The sequence below is a fragment of the Budorcas taxicolor genome, chromosome 10 (genome assembly GCF_023091745.1).
Source record: "Budorcas taxicolor isolate Tak-1 chromosome 10, Takin1.1, whole genome shotgun sequence".
Lineage (NCBI taxonomy): Eukaryota > Metazoa > Chordata > Mammalia > Artiodactyla > Bovidae > Budorcas > Budorcas taxicolor.
The window spans coordinates 100,557,422-100,579,781 of NC_068919.1; the positions used below are offsets into that span (position 1 = coordinate 100,557,422).

General features: G+C 42.0%; 1 protein-coding gene across 6 annotated transcripts in view; it reads right to left on the bottom strand.

Annotated features, from left to right (window-relative positions):
- RPS6KA5 (ribosomal protein S6 kinase A5) overlaps positions 1-22,360 on the bottom strand; it is a 179,409-nt gene that overhangs the window by 47,431 nt on the left and 109,618 nt on the right. The window lies entirely within an intron of this gene.

Consider the following 22,360-nt stretch of genomic DNA (forward strand, 5'->3'; position numbering starts at 1 on the left):
ATACTTTAAAAAATCAAGTAATTAAAAAAAATGACCAATTGCATCATATCACAGTGTAATAAAGAAGAAAAATATCTGAATTTTTATGCAGATATATTAAATAGGGGAAAAATAATTCTTCTTTAATAATATACATTCATTTGGCTACATCTGAAATTTTAAAGGCAGTTCAGTTCAGTCACTCAGTCGTGTCAGACTCTTTACCACCCCATGGACTGCAGCCCACCAGGCCCCACCGTCCATGGGATCTTCCAGGCAAGAGTGCTCGAGTGGGTTGCCACTGCCTTCTCCGCAGGCCTACCTATCCATCACCAACTCCTGGAGTTTACTCAAACTCATGTCCATTGAGTCGGTGATGCCATCCAACCATCTCATCCTCTGTCGTCCCCTTCTCCTCCTGCCCTCAATCTTTCCCAGCAGCAGGGTCTTTTCTAATGAGTCAGTTCTTTGCATCAGGTGGCCAAAGTACTGGGAGTTTCAGCTTCAACATTAGTCCTTCCAATGAATATTCAGGACTGATTTCCTTTAGGATGGACTAGTTGGATCTCCTTGCAGTCCAAGGGACTCTCAAGAGTCTTCTCCAACACCTCTGTTCAAAAGCATCAATTCAGCGGTGCTCAGCTTTCTTTACAGTCCAACTTTCACATCCATACATGACTACTGCAAAAACCATAGCTTTGACTAGATGGACCTTTGTTGGCAAAGTAATGTCTGTGCTTTTTAATATGCTGTCTAGGTTGGTCCTAACTTTTCTTCCAAGGAGCAAGCATCTTTTAATTTCATGGCTGCAGTCACCATCTGCAGTGATTTTGTAGCCCCCCAAAATAAAGTCAGCCACTGCTTCCAATGTTTCCTCATCTATTTGCCATGAAGCAATGGGACAGGATGCCATGATCTTCGTTTTCTGAATGTTGAGCTTTAAGCCAACTTTTTCATTCTCCTCTTTCACTTTCATCAAGAGGCTCTTTAGTTCTTCACTTTCTGCCATAATGATATCTGAGGTTATTGATATTTCTCCCGGCAATTTTGATTCCAGCTTGTGTTTCTTCCAGCCCAGCATTTCTCATGATGTACTCTGCATGTAGGTTAAATAAGTAGGGTGGCAGTATACAGCCTTGACATACTCCTTCCCCAATTTGGAACCAGTCTGATGTTCCATGTCCAGTTCTAACTAGGTTAGGACATTCTACCTGGGTTACACGTGGGTGTCATTAAAATACATTACAAAACTATTTTAGAGAAAGTCTTCCAATTTACACTCTATTTTTCTACCACCAGCAAGGTTCCGTTAAAAATTCTTCCTACTTACCAATTTTAAATGTAAAGAACACGACCCCAGCAACGTCACAGAAATGGCTCTGGTTGTTTAGTTGCTGAGTCGTGTCCAGCTCTTTGCGAGCCCAGGGACTGCAGCCCACCAGGTGCTCCATCCATGGGACTTCCCAGGCAAGAGTACTGGAGTGGGCTGCCGTTTCCTTCTCCAGGGGATTTTCCTGACCCAGGGACTGAACCTGCGCCTCCTGCATCGCAGGCGGGCTGTTTACTACTGAGCCATCTGGGAAGCTCCAACACAGAAGTGACAGAAATTCCCGATTTTATTGGCTGAACAATTAAGCTCAGAGATAATGACTGTAATGAATTTATTTAGACCGTGATAACAAATATATTGAAACTACTTGGTTATGATACATATAGGTCAATAATTTTATATAAATAAAAATAATTGTGTAATTTTATATGGTTTATGACTCATTTCTTTTTATGTAATACATATACTGAAAGATTACTATTCCCCAAGAAACTAAAAGAAATAATTCAGTTATACTTAGATGTGGAGAAAATTTTCTTGTTAGCTGGCAGAATAAAATCTCACTGAACAGCTAATATAAACCAGACATCAAATGTCATTATCTCTCTGCTTCATCACTTCAGTACAAAATACTAATTTCATAACAAAATACTAGAAAGATTAAAGCTAAACAAAACTGATTTCATATAAATTTGAGTATAGAAAGTGATAAAACAATTGGAAACAGTTTGTTAGATATGCTTAGACTGAAGAAAGTGTGCATTAGGAGGCATTCATCTCTTCACTGAATTATTAAAAAACAAATACTACAAAATTACTTTTTTAAAAAACCCCAACTTCATAAAAATAAATACATCGTGTTTCTATTGATAGTTTTCGTTGTTCAGTCGCTCAGTCACGTCCGACTCTTTGCAACTCCACGGACTGCAGCACGCCAGACCTCCCTGTCCCTCACTATCTCCTGGAGTCTGCCCAAGTTCACGTCCACTGCACTGGTGACGCCATCCATCCATCTCATCCTCTGTCACCCCCTTCTCTTCCTGCCTTCAGCCTTTCCCAGCATCAGGGTCTTTTCCGATGAGTCAGCTCTTTGCATCAGCTGGTCAAAGTATTGGAGTTTCAGCTTCAGCATCTGCTCTTCCAATGAAAATTCAGGGTGGATTTCCTTTCGGATTGACCGGCTTGATCTCCTTGCTGTCCAAGGGACTGTGAAGAGCCTTCTCCAGCACCACAGTCCAGAAGCATCAACGCTTTGGCACTCAGTCTTCTTTATGGTCCAGCTCTCACGTCTGCACGTGACTACTGGGAAACCACAGCTTTGGCTGATGGACCTTTGTCAGCAAAGTGGCATCTCTCCTTACTGTGCTGTCTCGGTTGGTCATAGCTTTCCTCCCAAGAAGCAAGCATCCTCTAATTTCATGACTGCAGTCACCATCTGCAGTGATTCTGGAGCCCAGGAAGGGAGAATCTATCACCACTCCCACTTTTTCCCCTTCTATTTGCCATGAAGTAATGGGACCGGGTGCTATGATGTTAGGGTTCTGAATGCTGAGTTTTGTCAGCCTGTTCACTCTCCTCTTTCACCCTCATCAAGAGGCTCTTCAGTTCCTTTTTGCTTCTGGCCATTAGAGTGGCGTCCTTCGTATCGCTGAGGTTGCTGATATTTACACAACATAAATATACATTTATACACCAACATATTATTAAATAGGCAATATATTATTTATTATGCAATAGCCCTTTTGGGAATATTAAGCAAAAATTGTTATATAGCTGACAAAAATAAACAAGTAAAAATTGCTAAGTCAGAGTATTTATCATTTAATCTCATCTCTTATTTTGCAAATTCCAGTAAACTGTCTTATTAATTACTTTTTAAATTGAAGTTAGTCGATCCGCAGTGCTTCAGGCGCACAGCAAAGCACGTACATTCATATATATATGGGTTTCTCTGGTGGCTCCCTGGTAAAGAGCCCGACTGCCAATGCAGGCAATGTGGGTTCAGTCCCTGGGTTGGGAAGATCCCCTGGAGAAGGAAACGGCAACCCACTCCAGTATTCTTGCCTGGGAAATCCCATGGACAGAAGAGCCTGTGAAGTAGAGGCCATGGGGTCACAAGAGTGGGTCACAGCTGAGGGACTAGATGGCGACAGTCATGTCACAAGCCACTCTGGAGTCACGTGCATCCTAAGAGCGCGACAACGTTTACATCTTACAACTTAGAAGTCACAGAAACCTGCACTCTTCTGCAAATGCTAGCTACAAGCCACTCTGGAGTCACGTGCATCCTAAGTGCGCGACAACGTTTACATCTTACAACTTAGAAGTCACAGAAACCTGCACTCTTCTGCAAATGCTAGCTATTCATCGGCTTCACGTGAAATGAGTGTGACGCATGTGGATCTTACGATCGCTGTGGGAAAGCCCTGAGAGCCACCGCCACTTTCCATGTCTGTTTTCTTCTTTATCTGACAACGAGAACTGTGCCATAATGTAGCTCAGTTCTCCAGGGTCTTGACATACAGGAACCTCAGAACCACAAAAACCCTCAAAGGTATTTCTTCTATCTTCTTCATTAGATTTCTGAGCTCTTTCAAAATTCACTTTAGCTATTTTTGAGGGGGTGGGGGATGTAGGTAGTGTCTACACTAATAAATAATTGAGATAATTATTTACTTTATAAAAATTCTAAGAGACAGAAAAATTAAGCTCAAGTAATGAGAACTTCCAGTCCCTGAGGAATAACAGTAAACAAAGATAAAACATTTCTTAAGTGTCTGTTACTTTGAAACATTGCCATTTATAGCCCTTGCAATTCTGCATCTGTTTTCTCTTTCTCTGTTCCAAATGGAAGTCTTACTCCCTCCAGGTTCAAGCTTCTAATGTGTCAGTCTGAATTTCCTAAGACTATCTTTCATCGTTAAAAAAAAAAAAAAGCCCCAATTTTACTTTTGATTTGTCTTTATCTACCTAGCAAGGTGCTTATTATCCAGAGTGCATGCTGAATGCCTTTCAGATCACTATGCCCAGAAACTAAACTGATGGAATGTGATAGGGGAACGTTTCTGGTAGGGGCAAAAAGATTTCAAGGTGATATGTTGTGAACTATTTTATAAAAAGGCTAGGACAGTATAGCTAAACTGTATTAAGATTACTGTTTATGCACTTAAAAATTAACATTTTTCTCAAGGAGACAGGCAATCAGCCTATCTAGCATTTAAGTTCACGCTACTTTATAAGCAACATCAGTATGAAAGTTACTGCAGGGTTCAGATTGTGCAGGAGAGTTTACCTGATGTGAGAATGCCAAGCAGTGTGCACCACCCTAGCACATATCACGGAGCGGTGTGGGGTTTAAGTAACAGCTGATCAAGGAGGCTTCATTGTGCCTGAGAGAAGGATCAGATGACACTGGGCAGAGGCCTGGTTTCCTTCTCAGGGACTCAACTGTCAGATTCTCAGGTGCTTCTCAGTAAACACTAGATGAAATCCTGCCTAGTTTTTATTTGCCAATGTTTTATCTTGATCTTATCTGCTTATAACAGATAAATTCGTGAGTTAAATATACAGTTACCAGAGAAAATCTTATTCCCCCATGCTCTTTTTTCCCATCTGAATTTCGATACATCTCCTCACAAGGAGTATATGTAGAAATGTCATACTTTTAAGAAGAAACACGGCATTGCTAATCCTCCAAGTCTCTGCTCACAAGACAGACAGGGGACGCCCCGGTGCCAGCCACGGAGCGGGTGCCGAGGGCCAAGGGCAGCGCAGGAGGTGGGTGCAGCAGCAAAGAGAGGGACGGGCAGCATTCCAGACCTCCACAGTCAGAAGCCTGAACTTCAGCACTTTCGCGCGGACAAAAGAGGAGGCCGTCGGCTCAGATGAGATGGACTGCAACTGCCACTCCTGTATAAACCTTGGAATTTAAGAAGCTGAAACCTCAGTGAAAGCAAAGTCTAGAAAAAATAAACTCATCCAGCAGCACAGGTTTGTTTCTGTCTGAGCCCTAGGTTTAAAAACAAACAAATAAGTGTTCTTCTGCTGAAATCCCGAGGCTTGTGCTTCTTACAGATTTGGGACCTATATTTATTCCTTCCCGCTAGAACGGGAAATAGATTCAAGGGATTAGATGTGATAGACAGAGAGCCTGAAGAACTATGCACAGAGGTTGATGGCATTGTGCAGGAGGCAGGGATCAAGACCATCCCCGAGACAAAGAAATGCAAGAAGACAAAATGGCTGTCTGAGGAGGCCTTACAAATACCTGTGAAGAGAAGAGAAGCAAAAAGCAAAGGAGAAAAGGAAAGCTATTTCCATTTGAATGCCGAGTTCCAAATAGCAAGGAGAGATAAGAAAGCCTTCCTCTGTGACCAGTGCAAAGAAATAGAGGAAAACAACAGAATGGGGAAGACTAGAAATCTCTTCAAGACAATCAGAGATACCAAGGAACATTTCATGCAAAGATGGGCTCGATAAAAGACAGAAATGGTATGGACCTAACAGAAGCAGAAGATAGTAAGAAAAGGTGGCAAGAATACACAGAAGAACTGTACAAAAAAGAGCTTCATGACCCAGATAACCACGATGGTGTGATCACTCACCTAGAGCCAGACATCCTGGAATGTGAAGTCAAGTGGGCCTTAGAAAGCATCACTACGAACAAAGCTAGTGGAGGTGATGGAATTCCAGTTGAGCTCTTTCAAGTCCTAAAAGATGATGCTGTGAAAGTGCTGCACTCAATATGCCAGCAAATTTGGAAAACTCAGCAGTGGCCACAGGACTGGAAAAGGTCAGTTTTCATTCCATTCCCAAAGAAAGGCAATGCCAAAGAATGCTCAAACTACTGAACAATTGCACTCATCTCACACGCTACTAAAGTAATGCTCAAAATTCTCCAAGCCAGGCTTCAACAGTACATGAACCGAGAACTTCCAGATGTTCAAGATGGATTTAGAAATGCAGAAGAACCAGAGATCAAATTGCCAACATCCGCTGGATCATCGAAAAAGCAAGAGAGCTCCAAAAAAAAACATCTACTTCTGCTTTACTGACTATGCCAAAGCCTTTGACTGTGTGGACCACAACAAACTGTGGCAAATTCTTAAAGAGATGAGAATACCATCTGCCTCCTGAGGAATCTGTATGCAGGTCAGGAAGCAACAGTTAGAACTGGACATGGAACAACAGACTGGTTCCAAATAGGGAAAGGAGTACGTCAAGGCTGTATATTGTCACCCTGCTTATTTAACTTATATGCAGAGTACATCATGTGAAAGTCCAGGCTGGATGAAGCACAAGCTGGAATCAAGACTGCCGGGAGAAATATCAAAAACCTCAGATATGCAAATGACACCACCCTTATGGCAGAAAGCGAAGAAGAACTAAAGAGCCTCTTGATGAAAGTGAAAGAGGAGAGTGAAAAAGTTGGCTTAAAACTCAGCATTAAGAAAACTGAGATAATGGCATCTGGTCCCATCACTTCATGGGAAATAGATGGGGAAACAGTGGAACTGGTGAGAGACTTTGTTTATTTGGGCTCCAAAATCACTGCAGATGGTGACTGCAGCCATGAAACCTCCTTGGAAGGAAAGTTACGACCAACCTAGACGGCATGTTAAAAAGCAGAGACATTACTTCGCCAGCAAAGGTCCGTCTAGTCAAGGCTGTGGTGTTTCCAGTGGTCATGTGAGAGCTGGACCGTGAAGAAGGCTGAGCGCAGAAGAACTGATGCTTTTGAACTGAGGTGCTGGAGGAGACTCTTGAGAGTCCCTTGGACGGCAAGGAGATGCAACCAGTCCATCCTGAAGGAGATCAGTCCTGGGTGTTCACTGGAAGGTGAACTGGAAGGTGATGCTGAAGCTGAAACTCCAATACTTTGGCCACCTGATGCAAAGAACTGACTCATTAGAAAAGACCCTGATGCTGGGAAAGATTGAAGGTGGGAGGAGAAGGGGACCACAGAGGATGAGATGACTGGATGGCATCACTGACTCAATGGACATAAGTTTGAGTAAACTCTGGGAGTTGGCGATGGACAGGGAGGCCTGGTGGGCTGCAGTCCACGGGGTCACGAAGAGTCAGATGCGACTGAGCTGAACTGAGGGCAAGAAAGTGTGCAATCTGGCCCTAGGTGGCGATGCTCTAGAAAACACAACCGAGCCAGAGGAGTCCCCACAAATTGGCTGCCTCGGGATTCACACAAATAAAGCCCTGGAATGTCTCAAAGCTACAAATCAGTGAACTGCTACACTGCGTAAACAAAACAGGAGGATTACTCGAAACACTAGAATAATCATCTAGAAAACCCCAGTAATGTTGTGAAAGATGAACGACATAGGAAAGGGAAATATCTGTAAAACAACACAGAAGCATAGAAAAAACGAGCAGCATATGGAAAGCTAATGCGGTAGACTGCACAGGTGAAAAATACAGTAAAAACAGGCTAAAGAGTAGACAGGATGAAAGAGAGCTCTAGGCACAGACATGCTTGAGAAAATCGCCCCGAATGTTGTGAGAGCCCCAAGCAGACTGAATAGGAGCAGGTACACGGGCGGCAAGTGCGTGAGCGGCGGTCATGCGAGGGTTTGCCTCACAGGAACACTGACAGTTCACCAGCCTCACAGGAACACTGACAGTTCACCAGCCTCACAGGAACACTGACAGTTCACCAGCCTCATAGGAACACTGATAGTTCACCAGCCTCATAGGAACACTGATAGTTCACCAGCCTCATAGGAACACTGACAGTTCACCAGCCTCATAGGAACACTGATAGTTCACCAAGCTAGGCTTTTGTTTTTTTGGTATGTATTTTATTTTACAATAAAAAGATACCCAAAACAGAAACCATCCAGCTAAATTACCACTCAATATACAGGGCAAAATAAAGCCATTTTGATTGAACCAACTTAGCAGCAGCAGCAAGACAAAGACAGAGTTCACTATTTAGTCATCCTTGTTAAAAAGACATTTAAGGGTGGGCTTCAGAACTAAACGGAACTCACAAGAAGAGTAAAATGTAAGAAGCAACAGTGAGTAGAAACAATGGGTAAAAAATTGGGAAAATCTACACAAGTTTTGAATTTATAAAATGAAAATAATAATTACACAAATAATAATTATTAACACAGGGAGATAATCAGCATGGGGATATAACACAGGGGAGACTATAAAGTAGTAAGCAACAATGCTGCTGCTGCGTCGCTGCAGTCGTGCCCGACTCTGTGCGACCCCAGAGACGGCAGCCCACCAGGCTCCCCCGTCCCTGGGACTCTCCAGGCAAGAGCACTGCAGTGGGTTGCCATTTCCTTCTCCAGTGCATGAAGAGAAAAGTCAAAGTGAAGTCGCTCAGTCGTGTCTGACTCTTAGCGACCCCATGGACTGCAGCCCATGAGGCTCCTCCGTCCCTGGGATTTCCCAGGCAAGAGCACTGGAGTGGCTGCCCCTGCCTTCACCAGTAACAGTGAGAGAACCCATCTGGACAGCTGGGGCCACAGCGTTCCAGCGCTCCAGTGATGGTCGTGACCACACAGACACAACGGCCGCTTCAGGCTCCGTGCGGCCGGCGCACAGGCACGCTTGCTTTCACTGTGCCTGCTTTACCGTTTCTCAGAGACACTGGGCTTCTTACAGGCTGAAGCCTGTGCTACCCCAGACAAGCCAGGCAGTTGGCCTCGTTTTTCCAACAGCAATTGGCTCACTTTCTGTCTCTGGGTCACAGTTTGTTAATTCTTGCAATATTTCCAACTTTTTCATTATTGTTACGTTTCTTATGGTAGACTGTGATCAGTGATCTTTGATGATGTTACTCTTGTAATTGTTTTGGGGTGCCAAGAACTGGGCCCATATAAAACAGCAAACTTAATCAATAAATGTTATATGCGACCTGCCACCAAATGGCTGTTCCCCCAACTCTCATCTTTATCTCAGACCCCTCGTTCCCTGAGACACAACAATGTTGAAATTAGGCCAATTAGTAATTGTGCAGTGTCCTCTAAGGGTTCAAGTGAAAGGAAACGTCTTGAGGCTCTCATTTTAAATGAAAAGCTAGAAATAATTAAGCTCAGCAAAGAAGGCATGTCAAAGGCCTAGAAGGTCAAAACACAGGCCTCTTGCATGAAATAGCCAAGTTGTGAATGCAAAGGAAAAGTTCTTGAAGGAAATTAAGAGTGCTGCTCCAGGGAACACACAAATGATAAGAAAGCGAGATAGTCTTATTGATGATATAGAGAAAGTTTCAGAGGTCCGGATAAATCAGACCAGCTACACACAACACTCTCTAAAGCCAAAGTCTAATCCACAGCCAAGCCCTAACTCTTCAATTCTATGATGCCCTGAGAGGCAAGGAAGCTGCAAAAGAAAGGTGGAGCTAGCAACGGCTGGCTCAGGAGGTTTAAGGAAACAAGCTGTCGCAGCAAGTGTGGATACAAAAGCTGTAGCAGGTTATCCATAAGATCTAGCTTACATAATAATGCAGGTGCCTACAAAACCAAGAAATCTCCAGTGTGGACAGAACAGCCTTCTGTTGGGAAGAAGACGTGACTAAACTGCTGCAGTTTGATATTTTAACACGTGATGAGTTGTTTCTTAATAGACAAGCAAAGAAGGTGGTTTCTTGAAATCTACTCCTGGAGAAGATCTGTGAATATTGTTGAAATAACAATAAAAGATTTAGAATGTTACTTCAGTTCAGTCGCTCAGTCATGTCTGACTCTTTGCGACCCCATGAACCGAGGCACGCCAGGCCTCCCTGTCCATCACTAACTCCTGGAGTCCACCCAAACCCATGTCCATTGAGTCAGTGATGCCATCCAACCATCTTATCCTCTGTCGTCCCCTTCTCCTCCTGCCCTCAGTCTTGCCCAGCGTCAGGGTCTTTTCCAATGAGTCAGTTCTTCCTATCAGATGCCCAAAGTATTGGAGTTTCAGCTTCACCATCAGTCCTTCCAATGAACACCCAGGACTAATCTCCTTCAGGATGGACTGGTCGGGTCTCCTTGCAGGATTTGAGAGGTTTTCAGTTTTGAAAGTAGTTTTATTCTGGGTAAAATGCTACTGAACAGCATTGCATGTTACAGAGAAATCATTTGTGAAATGCAAGGTCAATTGCTGCGACAAACTTCACTGCTCTCTTACTAAGACACACAGGAAGCCCGACTCCAGCAAACAGCACACTGATCAGTGAGCAGCCGTCAACAATGAGGCAAGATCCTCTACCAGCTATGAGACTACAATTCACTGGGGGCTTAGGCAGCGGTTCGCATTTTTAACAATAAAGTATTTTTAAATAAAGATATGTACCTTTTTTTAGGCATAATGGTATTTGTAGCACCCTTGCCAGACTGCAGTGAAATGTAGATATAACCTTTATGTGTGCTAGGAAACCAAAACGCTCACATGGCTGACGTGGTGGTGGTCTGCAATGAACCCAAGGTATCTCCAAGGTACTCTTGTGTAAATGAAAAATTTCTGGGTAATAACCCCTCAAAGAATAGATATAAAATATATATAACTCTTAGACCACTGGAAAAATGAAATGAAGAAATCTAAATCGTTTAAATAGAAGACAGGGAAGAAGGGAAAAAAGTAAAGAGAAATTATAATAGAAATACACAGCAAGAAAAGAGAAATAAAACTGTATCAGCACTCATAATTACAGATTTAAGTCACCACTTAAAAGACAGAAACTCTCCGGATCAAAAACAAAATCCAGTTACATATTATTTACAAAAGACACATACGGAACATAATAGCAAAGAGATACTGAAAGTAAAGAGATGGAAAAAGATACATCAGACCAACACTGACCAACAGAAAGCCGGAGTGTCCTTATCAATAGCAGCAGAATTAGCTTTAAGGCTAAAAAATTATTAAAATTAGGCACAGTCACTGTAAAACGATGGGCTTCCCTGGGGGCGCTGGTGGTGAAGAGCATGCCTACCAGTGCTGGAGACAGAAGAGACGCCGGCTTGACCCCTGGGTCAGGGAGCTCCCCTGGAGGAGGGCACGGCAGCCCACTCCAGGACTCTTAACTGGAGAATCCCATGGACAGAGGAGCCTGGCGGGCTACAGTCCACGGGGTCACAGAGAGTCGGACACGACTGAAGTGACTTAGCACACACTTAGCATTCTACATAATAATAAAAGGAATATTTCACTAGGAAATAACACTAATCCAAGACTAATATACTCTACTCAAAAAATTCTGAAGTGACTTAAATTACACAAAACGAAAATGGTGAGAGCTCCAAGAGGAGATGGACAGATTCACAACCACGGTGGGCACTGTAACACATCTCTTTCATAGCTGACTGACCAAGCAGTAAGATAACTGGTGAAGCTATGGAAGATAAGCATGACATTCATGAAAACAAATAAAACCTGACATCTAACACTTGAGAGAATGACCACATACTCTTTACAGGTATCTGAGGCAAATTTACAGAAATTAAGCAAATAATAGGTAACAAAGCAAATCTCAAAAACCACAGAAATAAAGCCATATATGTTTTCTTGTCCTAACAGAAAGCAATAAAACTAAAAATCATTTACAGAAAGAAAACTCAAAAATTCTATACACATGAAAACTTAAGAACCCATTTCTAAAAAATTCATGGCCCAAGGAAAAAAGCACAATGAATAGTAAAAATGCTATCTATTGTAACTTAGGAGAAACATCTAAAGCTGTTCCTCAAAACTCAGTTTTACTTCCCTAAAATGGGGAAGGAAATAGCCACTCAAGTCCAAGAAACCCAGAGAGTCCCAAACAGGATAAACTCAAGGCAAAACACCCCAAGACACATATCAATCCAATTAACGAAGACCAAACACAAAGTACAAATATTAAAAGCAGCAAGGGAAACCAACAAATAACACACAAGGGGACTCCCGTAAGGAAAGTTGATCTTTAATAGAAACTCTTCAGGCCAGAAGGGAACGGCAGGACATACTTAAAGTGATCAAAGAGAAAAACCTACAACCCATATTACCGTACCCAGCAAGGATCTCATTCAAATATGAAGGAGAAATTAAAAGCTTTACAGACAAGCAAAAACTGAGAGAATTCAGCACCACGAAACCAGCTCTTCAACAAACACTAAACGATCTTCTCTAGACAGGAAACAAAGAAAAGGTGTATAAACTCAAACTCAAAGCAACAAAGTAAGTGGCAACGGGATACTTATCAATAATTACCTTAAACGTAAATGGGTTGAATGCCCCAACCAAAAGACAAAGACTGGTTGAATGGATACAAAAACAAGACCCTTCTATATGTTGTCTACCAGAGACCAACCTCAAACCAAGGGGCACATACAGACTGAAGGTGAAGGGCTGGAAGAAGACATTCCATGCAAATCGGGACCAAAAGAAAGCAGGAGTAGCAATACTCACATCAGATAAAATAGACTTTAAGATAAAGGCAGTGAAAAGAGAAAAAGCAGTTCACTACATAATGATCAAAGGATCAGTCCAAGAAGAAGATATAATAATTATAAATATATATACTCGTGACCTGCCTCTTGAGAAACCTGTATGCAGGTCAGGAAGTAACAGTTAGAACTGGACATGGAACAACAGACTGGTTGCAAATAGGAAAAGGAGTGCGTCAAGGCTGTATATTGTCACCCTGCGTATTTAACTTCTATGCAGAGTACATCATGAGAAACGCTGGGCTGGAAGAAGCACCAAGCTGGAATCAAGATTGCTGGGAGAAATACCAATAATCTCAGATATAGAGGTGATGCAGATGACACCACTCTTATGGCAGAAAGTGAAGAGGAACTAAAAAGGCCTGTTGATGAAAGTGAAAGAGGAGAGTGAAAAAGTTGGCTTAAAGCTCAACATTCAGAAAACGAAGATCATGGCATCTGGTCCTGTCACTTCATGGCAGATAGATGGGTAAACAGTGGAAACAGTGTCAGACTTTATTTTTGGGGGCTCGAAAATCACTGCAGATGGTGACTGCAGCCATTAAATTAAAAGATGCTTACTCCTCAGAAGGAAAGTTATGACCAACCTAGATAGCATATTCAAAAGCAGAGATATTACTTTGCCAACACAGGTCTATCTAGTCAAGGCTATGGTTTTTCCTGTGGTCATGTATGGGTGTGAGAGTACGTCTGTGAAGAAAGCTGAGCGCCGAAGAATTGATGCATTTGAACTGTGGTGTTGGAGAAGACTCTTGAGAGTCCCTTGGACTGCAAGGAGATCCAACCAGTCCATTGTGAAGGAGATCAGCCCTGGGATTTCTTTGGAAGGAATGATGCTGAAGCTGAAACTCCAGTACTTTGGCCACCTCATGCGAAGAGTTGACTCATTGGAAAAGACTCTGATGCTGGGAGGATTGGGGGCAGGAGAAGGGGACGACCCAGGATGAGGTCGACGGACCTCATCTGACTCGACGGATGTGAGTTTGGGTGAACTCCAGGAGTTGGTGATGGACAGGGAGGCCTGGTGTGCTGCAATTCCTGGGGTTGCAGAGAGTCGGACACGACTGAGCGACTGGACTGAACGTAGGAGCACTGCAGTGTGTAAGACAAACACTAACAAGCACAAGGGGAATTAACAGCAACACAGCAAGAGCGGGAGACGTGGACACCCCACTCCCACCTATGGACAGATCAACTGAGCAGAAAGTTACCAAGCAAACACAGACCTTAGAGGAGACAATGGGCTAGTTAGACCTAATTGATATCTATAGGACATTTCACCCCCAAAGGAAGAATTTCACCTTTTTCTCAAGTGCACATGGAACCTGCTCCAGGACAGATCACATCCCGGGCCATAAATCTAGCCTTGGTAATTAAAAAAACCTGAAATCATCCCAAGCATCTTTTCTGATCACAATGCACTAAGGTTAGATGTCAACTACAAGCGTCTGCCTCCAGGGCAGGAGACCCGGGTTCGATCCCTGGGTCGGGAAGATCCCCTGGAAAAGGAAATGGCAACCCACTCCAGTATTCTTGCCTGGAGAATCCCATGGACTGAGGAGCCTGGTGGGCTGCAGTCCACAGGGTCACAAAGAGTCGGACACGACTGAGTGACTTTACTTGCTTACAGTAAAAAAAACTATTAAAAATAAAATCATATGGAGGCTAAACAACATGCTTCTGAATAACCAACATCACAGAAGAAATCAAAATATGCATAGAAACGAATGGAAATGAAAACACAACCCAAAACCTCTGCAATTTTCAGTAAAAGCAGTGCTAAGGGGAAGATTCACAGCAATACAAGCTTACCTCAAGAAACAAGAGAAAAGTCAAATAAATAACCTAACTCTACACCTAAAGCAACTTGAAAAGGAAGAAATGAAGAACCCCAGGGTTAGTAGAAGGAAAGAAATCTTAAAAATTAGGGCAGAAATAAATGAAAAAGTAACAAAGGACACCATAGCAAAAATCAACAAAGCTAAAAGCTGGTTCTTTGAGAAGATAAATAAAACAGACAAACCATTAGCCAGACTCATCAAGAAAAAAAGTGAGAAGAGTCAAATCAACAAAACTAGAAATGAAAATGGAGAAATCACAACAGACAACACAGAAATACAAAGGCTTGTAAGAGACTACTATCAGCAGCTATATGCCAATAAAATGGACAACTTGGAAGAAATGGACAAATTCTTAGAAAAGTACAACTTTCCAAAACTGAACCAGGAAGAAACAGAAAATCTTAACAAGCCAATCACAAGCACGGAAATTAAAACTATAATCATAAACCTTCCAGCAAACAAAAGCCCAGGACCAGACGGCTTCACAGCTGGATTCTACCAAAAATTTAAAGAAGAGCTAACACCTATCCTACTCAAACTCTTCCAGAAAATTGCAGAGGAAGGTAAACTTCCAAACTTATTCTATGAGGCCACCATCACCCTAATACCAAAACCGGACAAAGATGCCACAAAAGAGAAAACTACAGGCCAATATCACCGATGACCATAGATGCAAAAATCCTTAAGAAAATTCTAGCAATCAGAATCCAACAACATATTAAAAAGATCATACATCATGACCAGGTGGGCTTTATCCCAGGGATGCAAGGATTCTTCAATATCCACAAATCAATCAATGTGATACACCACATTAACAAATTGAAAGATAAAAATCATATGGTTATCTCAATAGATGTAGAGAAAGCCTTTGACAAAATTCAATATCCATTTATGATAAAAACCCTCCAGAAAACAGGAATAGAAGGAACACACCTCAACATAATAAAAGCTATATATGATAAACCCACAGCAAACATTATCCTCAATGGTGAGAAACTGAAAGCATTTCCCCTAAAGTAGGAACAAGACAGGGTGCCCACTCTCACCACTACTATTCAACACAGTTCTGGAAGTTTTGGCCACAGAAATCAGAGCAGAAAAAGAAATAAAAGGAATCCAAATTGGAAAAGAAGAGGTAAACTCTCACTGTTTGCAGATGGCATGATCCTCTACATAGAAAACCCTAGACTCCACCAGAAAATTACTAGAGCTAATCAGTGAATATAGTAAAGTTGCAGGATATAAAATCAACACACAGAAATCCCTTGCATTCCTATACACTAACAATGAGAAAACAGAAAAAGAAATTGAGGAAACAATTCCTTTTGCCACTGCAATGAAAAGAATAAAATACTTAGGAATAAATCTACCTGAAAAAACAAAAGACCTATATATAGAAAACTATAAAACACTGATGAAAGAAATCAAAGAGGACACAAATAGATGGAGAAATATACCATGTTCATGGATTGGAAGAATCAATATAATGAAAATGAGTATACTACCCAAAGAAATCTATAGATTCAATGCAATCCCTATCAAGCTACCAGCGGTATTTTTCACAGAACTAGAACAAATAATTTCACCATTTGTATGGAAATACAAAAAACCTCGAATAGCCAAAGCAATCTTGAGAAAGAAGAATGGAGCTGGAGGAATCTACCTGCCTGACTTCAGGCTCCACTACAAAGCCACAGTCATCAAGACAGTATGGTACTGGCACAAAGACAGAAATATAGATCAATGGAACAAAATAGAAAGCCCAGAGATAAATCCACACACATATGGACACCTCATCTTTGACAAAGGAGGCAAGAATATACAATGGAGAAAAGACAATCTCTTTAACAAGTGGTGCTGGGAAAACTGGTCAACCACTTGTAAAAGAATGAAACTAGAACACTTTCTAACACCATACACAAAAATAAACTCAAAATGGATTAAAGATCTAAATGTAAGACCAGAAACTATAAAACTCCTGGAGGAAAACATAGGCAAAACACTCTCTGACATAAATCACAGCAGGATCCTCTATGACCCACCTCCCAGAGTAATGGAAATAAAAGCAAAAATAAACAAATGGGACCTAATTAAACTTAAAAGCTTTCGCACAAGGAAGGAAACTCTAAGCAAGGTGAAAAGCCAGCCTTCAGAATGGGAGAAAATAATAGCAAACGAAGCAACTGATAAAGAATTAATCTCAAAAATATACAAGCAGCTCCTACAGCTCAATTCCAGAAAAATAAACGACCCAGTCAAAAAAAATGGGCCAAAGAACTAAACAGACATTTCTCCAAAGAAAACATACAGATAGCTAAGAAACACATGAAAAGATGCTCAACATCACTCATTATCAGAGAAATGCAAATCAAAACTGCAATGACGTACCATCTCACACCGGTCAGAATGGCTGCTATCAAAAAGTCTACAAACAATAAATGCTAGAGAGGGTACGGAGAAAAGGGAACCCTCTTACACTGTTGGTAGGAATGCAAACTAGTACAGCCACTATGCAGAACAGTGTGGAGAATCCTTAAAAAACTGGAAATAGAACTGCCTTATGACCCAGCAATCCCACTGCTGGGCATACACACCGAGGAAACCAGAACTGAAAGAGACACTTGTACCTCAATGTTCATCACAGTACTGTTTATAATAGCCAGGACATAGAAACAACCTAGATGTCCATCAGCAGATGAATGGATAAGAAAGCTGTGGTATATATACACAATGGAGTATTACTCAGCCGTTAAAAAGAATGCATTTGGATCAGTTCTAATGAGGTAGATGAAACTGGAGCCTATTATACAGAGTGAAATAAATCAGAAAGAACAACACCAATACAGTATACTAACGCATATATATGGAATTTAGAAAGATGGTAATGATGACCCTGTATGCGAGACAGCAATATAGACACAAATGTAAACAACAGACTTTTGGACTCTGAGGGAGAGGGCAAAGGTGGGATGATTTGAGAGGGCAGCGTTGAAACATGTGTATTATCCTATGTGAAACAGATCACCAGTCCAGGTTCGATGCATGAGACAGGGTGCTTGGGGCTGGTACACTGGGATGACCCTGGGAGGTGGGATGGGGAGGGAGGTGGGAGGGGGGTTCAGGATGGAGAACACATATACACCCACAGCTGATTCATGGAATGTATGGCAAAAACCACTACAATATTGTAAAGCAATTAGCCTCCAAATAAACTGAATAAACTAATTTTTAAAAATAGAAAATCTAATACATGTATAAATTTATCACAGAATCAGAAAATATTATTGAAAGAAAAATAATGAAATAAATGGGAAAAGATGAATATTTATGCAAATTCATATTGGAAGATTTGATATCCAAAGATCACAGTTTTCTCCAAATTAATTTATAAGTTTAATTCACATGGAGGAACAAAAGACCAAGAATGGAGAAGATAGCGGTGAGGGAGGAGGGAAGTTAGGAATAAGAAACAGAGAAACACAGGATAAGCGTAAAGAGAAGAAAGATCTCACCTGCCCAGGTTAAAGATGAACCATAAAGCTATGGTCCTTCAGATTTTTTGGTTTTGACTCAGCCAGAGGCAAGCAGACAAATGGAATTTTAATTAGCCTAGAAACAGACTCACAGGCATGCCCAGGAACCCAGCATATGACAAAACTGGAATTTCCAATCAGCAGGAAAGGGATTAGCTATCGGATGAATAGTTCAGTCAACTGGGTTATCTATATAAAAAGAGATAAGAATAAGATCCCTACCTCAAGAGTACATAAAAATTAATTCCTAATAAATTAAACATTTCAATTTGAAGAAAACAAAAGATAATATCTTAGTGCACTGGGACAGGAATAGGTTTCCTTTTGAAAGATTCAAGGAAATCATCCGCCTAACTTTAACCCAAAGGAACTAGGAAAAGAACCCACTGAACCAAAAGTCAGCAGAAGGAGGAAACAATGGCAGAGACTGAAGCAGAAAAAAGCGAGACAGAAGAACAACAAAAAACCAACAAAGCTCTTTTAGAGCTCAGTTCAGCTCAGTCGCGCAGTCATGTCCGACTCTTTGCGGCCCCATGAATCGCAGCACGCCAGGCCTCCCTGTCCATCACCATCTCCCGGAGCTCACCCAGACTCACGTCCATCGAGTCCGTGATGCCATCCAGCCATCTCATCCTCGGTCGTCCCCTTCTCCTCCTGCCCCCAATCCCTCCCAGCATCAGAGTCGTTTCCAATGAGTCAACTCTTCGCATGAGGTGGCCAAAGGACTGGAGCTTCAGCTTCAGCATCATTCCTTCCAAAGAAATCCCAGGGCTGATCTCCTTCAGGATGGACTGGTTAGAGTTAGTTTTCTGAAAATATCAATAAACTGACAAACTCTCAAGATTAAGAAAAAATGAGAGAAGATTCAGCTAAAGTCAGAAATTAAAGAGAAGGTCTTATAAGAAACTAAACCATACACCAACAAATCGAATAATTTTGGAATGGATAAATTTCTAGAAACATACACTCTACCAGTACTGAATTATGAAGAAACAGCAGATTTGAACAGACCCATAATCAGTAAGGACACTGAATCAAAAACCTCCCAACAAAGAAAAGCACAGCCACCCACAAGATGGCTTAACGGGGTAATTCTTTAAAAACATCTGGAAGAGTACTGGGATCATTCCTCCTCACACTTTCCCTAAAAAAACTGAAAAGAGCACTTTGAAACTCATTTTATGAGTTAAGCATTACCCTGAAACCAAAGCCAGCGAAAGATACTACCAACAAAAAGAAAATTATAGTCCAATATTTCTGATGGAAACCGATATAAACTCAACAAAATGCTGGCAAACTGAATTCAACAGCACATAAAAAGGGTTATACACCATTATCAAGTAAGATCTCAGAACGCAAGAATGGTTCAAGATTCAAAAATCCATCCATGTAATGCACTACATTAACAGAAAGACAAAAACCACGTGATCATCTCAACTGATACAGAAAAAGTATTTGACAAAATTCAATAACCTTTCATAATTAAAAAAAAAAAAAACCCACTAACAACATGCTAGGAATAGAAGGAAACCACCTCAATATAACAAAGCCACGTAAGAAGAGCCCACAGCAAACATCACACTCAACCGTGAAAACCCGAAGGCTTTCCTCCCAGAGCAGAAACGAGGCAAGGCAGCTTCCCCTCAGCACTCCTGTCCAGCGGAGCACCGGAGGCTGACCCAGAGCAGCCAGGCGGGAAAAGGAAATACAAGACATCCGAATTGGAAAGGAGGAGTGGAACTGTGTCCGCTTCCGGATAATATGAGCTTGTATGGAAAAACCCCTAAAGACTGCACACACAAAGCCCCATTAGAATAAGAGAGGCCAGCAGTGTTACAGTACAAAGCAACACACAGAGGTCAGGCATGTTTCTACGCTCTAACAGTGAGGTTCTCCAAAAGGAAATGGGGGGACCTCATTATAATGAGCATCCAAAATAATAAAATACTTAGAAATTAACGTGACCAAGAGGTCAAAAGACTTGGACCATTGAAATTACAAAATATTATGAAAGAAATGTAAAAAGACACAAATACATGGAAAGGCACTTCATGCTGGCAGACTGGAAGACAATAATGTCAAAATATCCACAGTACCCAGATCTACAGAGTCAACATAACCCCATCAAAATCCTGATAACATTTCTGCAGAAACAGAAAAAAAATCTTAAAATTCATATGTAATCTCAAAGGACCCTTAAAAGCCAAAACAATCTTGAAAGAGAAGGAACGAACTTGGAGGTCTCATACTTCTTGATTTCAAAACACATTACAAAACTACAGCAATCAAAGCATTTTTGACTTAAATATTTAAGACAAACATACAGACCAATGAAGAGAAGAGAGAGCCCAGAAACAAATCTTTAGGCACATGGTCAAATGATCTTTGCAAGGATGCCTATGGGAAAAGGACATTCTCCTCAACAAATGATGCTGGGCAAACTGGGTGTTCATAAACACAGAAAAAGGAAGTTGGATCCTCCCTCAATCCAGATACACAAACTAACTCAAAATGAATTTAAGATCAAAATGTAAAACCTGAAAGTATAAAGCTCCTAGAAGAAACCAGAGGCAAGGCCTCACGATGCTGGATGTGGCAGTGACTTCCTGGATCTGACATCAAAAGCACAGCAGCAAAGGCAGAAACAGACAAACGGGCTGACATTAAAACAGAAGACCTCCCTGCATAAAAGGAACCAGGCAAAGGAAAAACGACAACCTACAGAATAGGAGAAAAAATTGAAATCATGTATCTGATAGGGTGCTAATATCCAGCATATACAAAGAACTCTGACAACTCAACAACAAAAAAGTAAATAACTCTGATTAAAAAACAGGCAAAGGACTTCAACATTCATTCATTCAGTGATGATATACAAACGGCTAAGAGCACGTGCAAAGACGCCACTAATTATTACAGAAGTGCAAATCAAATGTACAATGAGATCTCTCCTCATATTCATGAGGAAGTCCAGGATCAAAACGCAGAAATAACAAGTACAGGTGAGAACGTGGAGGAGCTGGAGCCCTTGTGCTCTGCGGATGGGAATGCAGAGTGGGGCAGCTACAATGGAGAACAGCGTGCAGGCGCCTCAAAGGCTGGAAACAGAACCTTCACGAGAGCCAGCACTCCACGCCCGGCTCCACACCAGCACCCCACACCCGGCTCCACGCCCCACGCCACACCTGGGTCCACGCCCGGCTCCACGCCCGGCACACATGCAGAGAACTGAGAGCAGCATGGCAGAGAGACATCTGCACACGCCGTGCACCGCAGAGCTGCCCACAACAGCCCGTGAGTGGAAGCGACGCGCGGCGTCAGATGGATGGATGGACAAGCAAAATATGGTTCATACAGAGAATGACATGTTATTCAGTCTCAACAAGGAAGGAAATCCTGTCACACGCCACAGCATGGATGAACACTGAGGACATTACCCTAACTGAAGTTAGCTAGTCACAAAAGATACATGCATGATCCCACTTTTACTAGGCATCTAAACCAGTCAAACTCACAGAGACAGAGAGACAAGTGGTGGTGGCTGTTGGGGGTTAGGAGGAGGGGAAAACGGGGAGTTGTTCAATGGGTGAGAATTCAGTTCTGCAAGCTGAAAAAGTTCTAGGGATCTGTTGCATAAAATGTGAACAGTCAACACACTGACCTGTACACTTAAAAGTGGTTAAGATGGCAACTAAAAAAATTTTTTTAATTGGAGGATAATTGCTTTACAGAATTCTGCGGTGTTCTGTCAGACCTCAACAAGAATCAGCCACAGGCACACCCACGTCCCCTCCCTCCCGGACCCCCTCCCGTCTCCTCCACCCCAGCCTGCAGCCTGAGCTCCCCGAGTCGCACAGCACGCTCCCATTCTATCTGTTTCACACACGGTCCTGTACGTTTCCACGTTACTCTCTCCCTTCTCCCATGTCCGCAGGTCTGTTCTCTGTGTCTGCTTCTCCCTTGCTGCCCTGAAAATAAATTCATCAGTACCATTTTTTAGACTCCATATATACGTGTCAGTATACGATATTTATATTTCTCTTTCTGTAAGATGGTAATTTTTATGTTATGTGTTCAGTTCAGTTGCTCAGTCGTGTCCGACTCTTTGCAACCCCATGAATCGCAGCACGCCAGGCCTCCCTGTTCATCACCAACTCCTGGAGTTCACTCAGACTCATGTCCATCGAGTCCGTGATGCCATCCAGCCATCTCATCCTCTGTCGTCCCCTTCTCCTCCTGCCCCCA